Raw genomic sequence first — 7,500 nt, 5'->3', positions numbered from 1 at the left:
GGGACAGGTTGAGAGGGAGAGAGCGAGGGAGAGGGGAGGGGAGGGAGAGAAGGAGGAAGAGGGAGGAGGTAGTAGGGGAGAAGAATCGGGAGAAGGGGAAAGGACGAAGCGGGAGGGAGGGGGAGAAGAGAAGGAGAATGAGAGGGGGTAGAGGAATGGGGAAAAGGAGGAAGGGAGAGACACAAAAAAGAGAGGAAGGAGAAATAAAGTGAAAAGGGAGAGGAGAGAAAATAGCAGAGGAGATAGAGTGCATGCGAAGAGAGGGAAAGAAAGGAGACGAGAGGCGCCAGAGATGAAAGAATGGAGAATATTTTTTTTTTTTTTTTTTTTTTTTACAGATTGGCGTTGACTTTTTTTTTTTACAGATCGGTGTTGACTGATTAGTATTTACAGATTCGTGTGGGTCTGATTGCTTAATATGGCGATGATGAACTTGATTAAATAACATTATGTTGACCTTGTCAGATTAATTGGTATGTTGACTGACCTTGACGGATTAAAGTAGTATGACGACTTTGACAGACCTTAAGAGATTGACTGAAATGACAACCTTAATTAATAGATGGTTGATTTTAGCTATAACTTTGCAAAATCTTCACTCTTGAGATTATAAAAAGTCACACGGTCTAAACTTGTTATACTTAGTTATAGTTGTTATATTAAAAGGTGAGTAAAGTTAGATTAAATTCAGTTAAGTAAAATTTCTAATCCTTTTCACCGATAACTAAAAAAAAAAAAATACTTTAAACCATAATGAATGACCTAAAGACAGTATAAGATTAATTCCTGTATGGCACTAGCCATCTGTAAAATATCAGAGGACCGTTAATTATCAATATATATTTTTCAGCCTTATATTTTCTCCTATCATTACCTTACTTATTATCCCTACCTATTATCACCTTTCATCAACGCCTTCATTACCAGTAAATTGTGTTCTGAATGAGCTCTTTACCTCCCCCCCCCCTTCCCTCTACCTATCCCTATCCTGAGCTTCCATTGTTAGGTCATGAATATCCTTAATCATTAGGTCATAAATATTCTTGATGATAATAATGGCTGTCACTACTGATTATGTCAGGATGTCATTAATCATTGCGTCATGAACATCACTAATCATTACGTCATGAACATCACTAATCATTACGTCATGAACATCACCAATTATTACGTCATGAACATTACCTGTCATTACGTCATGAACATTACCTATCATTACGTCATGAACATTACCTATCATTACGTCATGAACATTACCTATCATTACGTCATGAACATTACGCATGACATAATGATTACGCAAATGTACTTATCTGCTTTTCAAAACAGACATTTGCATTACTCTCAAGTAAACGCAAAGCAACAAAGTATCTGGTTAAAGAAAAAATATATATATTCACAGAAATGACCCGACGTAAGTTAGAAACACGAGGAAATGCTAAATAAAAGGTAACAAGACAGAGAAAGAAAAAGAAAATCACGGACATTCAAAGTTCCGAGAAAATATTACGCGGAAAACTCAGACAAATGAGGAACGAAAGTGACGGGGAAAATTAAAGACGAATTTGGAAGACATAACGAGGGATAACGAACGCAAAAGAATACAGATAAGTTGAAATGAAGAAAAGTGTCCTCACAAACTTTCCCAAATAGAGAGAAAAAAAATTACAAAAAGAAAGAAAGAAAAAATCTATCCGGTAAAGAAAATGAAAAATAAAACTATTTCTTCAAACAAGAAGACAAACACAAACGACTCGAAAAAGAACGCGGGAACAAGACGCGGGGAAATAAATAAAAGAGAAACGCCGTGCGCACCGCCCTAGCTCCTGCCGCCACAACACTTCCTGCACCTCTTAAGCCTTCTTCTGGATCACTGACGAATCTCCTCGCTCTTTCTCCACCCAAACTCGGCTCGGAATCCGCCAAATTTCTTACCAGGGTTCTTGATTCTTAAGCGAACTCTCCCCGCCCTTTTCTTGGCATCTCCCCTCCCCCTCTGCCCTATCTTCCGGTCCCTTGTCCTCCCTTCCTTTTCTTCCCAGTTTTCCTCTCCCCTGTCTCCCCTCGTCTCTCTCTCATCACCTTCCCTCTCATCCAGTTTTCCTCCATCTCCCCTCCCCCCTTCATCCCCACCTGGCCATAACCCCCCAGACTCCTCCGAGACACTTTGAATTAGCCAGAGAGCCGTTTTTCCCCCATTTATATAGCGTCCCGAAGCCTTTAAGGGATCAGAGAGAACCAAAGAAACGCCTTTTTCAAAGTAACGTTCAGATGTCCTTCAGGATTCGGCGAAAGCATGAAACGTTTTTTTTTTCTCCCTCTCTCTTCCTCCCTCTCTCTCTCTCTCTCTCTCTCTCTCTCTCTCTCTCTCTCTCTCTCTCTCTCTCTCTCTCTCTCTCTCTCTCTCTCTCTTTTATTTTTATTTTATCTATTTATCTATTTATTTTTTGTGCCAAAGTATAAATGGTCCCGAAGGAGAGAACTGTTTTTGGTAGCAGGATATATAAAGTGCAGGAGTCCATAAAGGCTTAAGGAGGGAACTGGCAATAATTTACATTTTCAAAAGTAAACAGATTTGAAGTTTCCAATCCTTTTTAAAGTTCTCAATCCTTTTAAATATTCCCTTTTTTTAAGTACCCAGGTATATAAACTTTCGGAGTATTCAGAAATTAATATGAAGCAACGCCCTTTGTGAGTCTTCAAACGTTATAGAGAAAGAAGGATTTTAATCAAATAGCCTAATATATAAAGTACTTAAGTTTCACGGGATTAATAAGGACGCAGCGGACCTTCATCTTCCAGATACCTAGAAAATTACATTTCCGAAGTCCTCAGAGGCTGAAAGAAACCTTTGAGGTACAATGAAAAAAAAATGAAAAAAAATGAGTTACACTGGAACATGGAACACCCTTCGAGAGAACACAGATGTAGAGGTCCGGAGACTTTCAGAGGTCCATGGAAATTTGGAGGACTCACGTATAGGTTGCAAATTTCTGGGGATCATACGTGACACCTTAGAGTAAGGAACTTTTTCTTTCTCTCTCTCTCTCTCTCTCTCTCTTTCTCCCTCTCCCTCTCCCTCCTCCCTTCCTCTCTCCCTTAATCACATAAAACATAGAACCCCAAAGGACATCCTTCGCGCCCTACAATACCCCCTCCCCCTCCCCCTTTCGGAAACCGCGCAAGGGCCGTGAAATTGACCCCTATTCTCCTCCCCTCCTCCTCCCCCCCCCCCGCTCCCAACCCCGCCCCTTGGCCCTAAATTGGCATCTGTTGCTCATAAAACGGCGCCTGTCTTCCAAGGGCTGTCCTGTGTCTTATTGTGCGCGACGCTGGCCATATATATTCTCCCGGAGGGTCGCTTCCTCTTCGTTTCCCTCTGTGTGTCCCTTTGCCTTTCATCTATTTCCTCTTTTCTCTCTGCTTTCTCTATTTCTGTTTTTTATTTGTTTCTCTCTTTTTTGTATGTCTTCTTTCCTTTTTTCTGACTCTTTTTCTGACTGCCTTTCTTTCTTCCTTTTTTCTCTTTTTTATCTACTTCCTTCTTCTTTTTTTATTTATTTATATCTTTTTTTTTCGTTTCTTCTTTCTTTCTCTTTCATCTCTCTTCTTTTGTTTCTCCTTTATTTCTTTCTATTTACTTTTATCCCCCCTTCCCTTTTCCTTTCTTTCTTCATTCTTCTTCCTCTGATAATTTTTTTCTTCTTCTCACTCTCTTCCTTTTCTTCTCCTTTCTCTCTGCCTCTTTCTTCTCCCTTTTCTTTACCTCCTCTCCTTCTTTCCCCCCTCTTCCTTCTTCCTTCAATCTTCCCAATTATTCAATTATTCTCCCTTATTCCCGATTCGCCTCAGACATTCCTCACGTGGATAAAATCTTCAAATGTCCGTCACGTAGGTTTTATTAAATGAGATTAAGGTTATTAAACCATCACGACCTTAAACTTTTGCGTTTGAAGCGTTGCCAAGTGAGTCTTTAAGGAGAGGAAAAGGTTTTTAAAAAGTTGCCATATGGAAAAGGGACCAATAATGTAATTTTTTTTTTTTTTTTTTTTTTTTTTTGGTTCTCGTGTCATCAAAGAGATTTTTTTTGACTCATTATTTTGAATTCATCCGCGTATTTCTGTGGCGTATTATTTTGTATTCGTTGGTTGGTTGGTTTGTATTCGTATATAAGCGAATTTTTTGACTAATCACTTTGTGTTCGTCGGTTTAGTATTTTTTTGAACTTTTCAGTTTGTATTCATCAACATATTTCTTTGAATCATCACCTTGCATTCATCAGTTAAATTCGTTGATTCATCAATTTCTCTCCATCAACCGACTTCTTTGATGCAACACTTTGCATTCATCAACTCACTTCATTGACTCATTATTTCGTCTTCATCATTTTCATGATCACTGCCTCTCGTCATCTTCAGTCATCTTCATCTGCTTAGTCATCTTCAGTCATCTTCATCCGCTTAGTCATCTTCAGTCATCTTCATCCGCTCAGTCATCTTCTGCTTAGTCATCTCGAGAGCGAGGATGCTGTCATCTCTCGCTCTTCTAAGTTATTTATTTCTTTATTTATTGTTAGTTTTTATTCATTCCTATTTTCTTTCTTTTTTCTCTCGATTTAAAAAGTTGTTTTTTATTAGTTTCTTCTTCTTCTCTTCCTTTTTTTTTCTTTCTTTCTTTCTTTTTTCTCTCGATTTAAAAAGTTTTTTTTTTCTTCTTCTTCTTCTCTTCCTTTTTTTTCTCTCGATTTAAAACGTTTTTTTTATTATTAGTTTCTTCTTCTCTTCCTTTTTTTCTTTCTTTCTTTTTTTTCTCTCGATTTAAAAAAAATATATATTAGTTTCTTCTTCTTTTCTTCCTTATTTTCTTTCTTTCTTTCTTTCATTTTCCTTGATATGGATAAGCAAGAGAACCTGACCCAGAAGGTCATGACCTCTACCCAGGCGAATTAAAGCTGACCTCGTATGCCGCGTCGACATCTAGCTATTGTTAAGTAATTTTTTATTATTATTATTAAGAATGGTCGTACGAATTATTTCTTTAAAAAAACGATTTTTAATATTGATGCCTTAATATAATTCTCCTCCCCCCCCCCTTTTTTTAATAATAGATTTCATAAAAAGGAAACATTACCTCCTTTTTTAGTGACTACGAAATAAATAAATAAATAGTTTTTTTTTTGTTTTTAACTTTCAGTTTTTAATTATTATGGCCAATAGTTTTTAATTATTATGGCCAATAGTTTTTAATTATTATGGCCAATAGATTTTAATTATTATGCCCAATAGTTTTTAATTATTATGGCCAATAGTTTTTAATTATTATGGCCAATAGTTTTTAATTATTACATTCGCCTCGGTAATAAATTGTGATTATTGTAGAGAACTAAAATAAAAAATAAACATCTATTCTAAAAATAATAATAATAACAATAATATAAAATAAATAATCAATAAACAAATAAATTGAATATTCAAAAAATCTATTCTTGAAAAAAAAACAGAGAAATTAACCATCTGAAAAAATAAAAGAAAAAAATAATGGTAACAATAAAATCAAAAATTAAGCATTAAGAATAACATCGGCCAACGTCACAGCCAACACTCCAGGATTTGATCAATGACCAAATAATCGGTTTAACGACGAGTTCAGTTATTCGGATACGGATCTGATGATACTTTTCCCAGCACAGACATTTCCAGCAAGTACACAGCCTCTAAAAAAAAGAAAGAAAAATAGAAAAAAGAAAATATTATTCACTAAACAAGGTCAGTTCCCACGTTTATAAGATTCGAGTATCATTCGAAATTGATCAGATCTACAGCGTGGCATCTACGGCGAATGTAAAATATTTCTATAAATAAACATCCCACACATCACCCCCAAAAAAAAGGGAAAAAAAAATACAGCAATAAATAAAAATGAAAATTTAAAAAAATAAATCATTCGGTTCAAAGACTCGAATTTGTTCCGATCGACCGAGTAACACACAGCGAGACAAAATGGCGGCCATGGGAAATCGGTCAGGAATCATGTCTTCAATATTTTTTTTCTTTTTTTTATTCCTTCTTTCTCCTCTCTTTCTTTCGTTTTTTTTATTCTGTTCTTTTAATTTTTGTTTTCTTTATCTATTTATTTCTTTGTGCTTATTTTCCTTTTGCTATGTTTTCGTTCTTTTTTTTTTTCTTTGTCCACATGTGTATCTATTGCCATGTAGTCATTTATTTGTGCTTTTTACTTACTTATCGATTCGTTTATTTTCTTCATTTATTTATTCATTTTCTTAGTACTTCAATTTACGGATCTCTCTCTCTCTCTCTCTCTCTCTCTCTCTCTCTCTCTCTCTCTCTCTCTCTCTCTCTCTCTCTCTCTCTCTCTCTCTCTCTCTCTTCTTGTGTTGTTCCACTTTATTCATATCATATTTACCTGTTCATCTATTTACTTTTTGTTAACACTTTATGCACAGCCAAATTGAAAGCAACTTTTCTTCTATAATAAAGAAAACATACAGCAACAACATATCCTGACAACTATTGATTTTAAAAAATAATAATAATAAATAATAATAATAATAATAATAATAATAATAATAATAATAATAATAATAATAAAATTGTTGTAATTTCTGAAGCTGTGGCACGAACGGCAAAAATTAATCAAAACTTTCTGAAAAACAAAGCATTAGTACCTTTTAAAGAACAATGAACACTAAAGTTAAATACCCGATTATTAATTGTTATAAATCTTCAAAATCCCTCAACATATCACTTACGAACTAATTATCAAAACCGCCTAATTATAGATCCTCATTAACCAGCTACACCAACCAATTATCGAAATATCAAACTTTAACTATCGAATAATAATAATAATAATAATAATAATAACCTGCGCTTCATTATGATCTTAAGTACTTCGGAAAAGTGTCGACCATGGACCGTCAAGACAACAAGATTATATTTCGAAAATTTTACACTAATTAATCATCCCTTAATGAAAGGGGGATACGAACTTACATCTCAATTATCTCGTCTTAGTAGTTAATTTGGTGTGATGTATATAATAATAATGACAAGGGCAGATTGATTTTTTTTTTTTTTCATTTTCTTTTATCTAATGTTTCTAAAATTAAATATATCTATATATTCATTACCAGTATGTTTATGTATGTATGTATAGATCTACGCCTATCTACGTATCTATGTACATTCATCTCTTTTCTTCTTTTCCTCCAACGAATACACCCTTAATATAAGAGCTAGAGACAGTGATAACCTCGGAATCAAGGCCTTATGAACTTTTACAAACATTTCCAATATGACAAACTTCCCTGGTGAAGTTACATACACTATTTGTCAACTGTTGGTCTCGTCCGCTCTCTCTCTCTATCTAGCTATCTCTTTCTTGTCCTTCCTCTCTCTCTCTCACTCTTTCTGTCTCTCTCTTGCTCTCCTCTCTCTCTCTCTCTCTCTCTCTCTCTCTCTCTCTCTCTCTCTCTCTCTC

Source organism: Penaeus monodon, chromosome 41 (genome assembly GCF_015228065.2).
Source record: "Penaeus monodon isolate SGIC_2016 chromosome 41, NSTDA_Pmon_1, whole genome shotgun sequence".
Taxonomy (NCBI): domain Eukaryota; kingdom Metazoa; phylum Arthropoda; class Malacostraca; order Decapoda; family Penaeidae; genus Penaeus; species Penaeus monodon.
The sequence above is the reverse complement of the archived record's forward strand: the minus strand, read 5'-3'. Positions refer to the sequence as shown.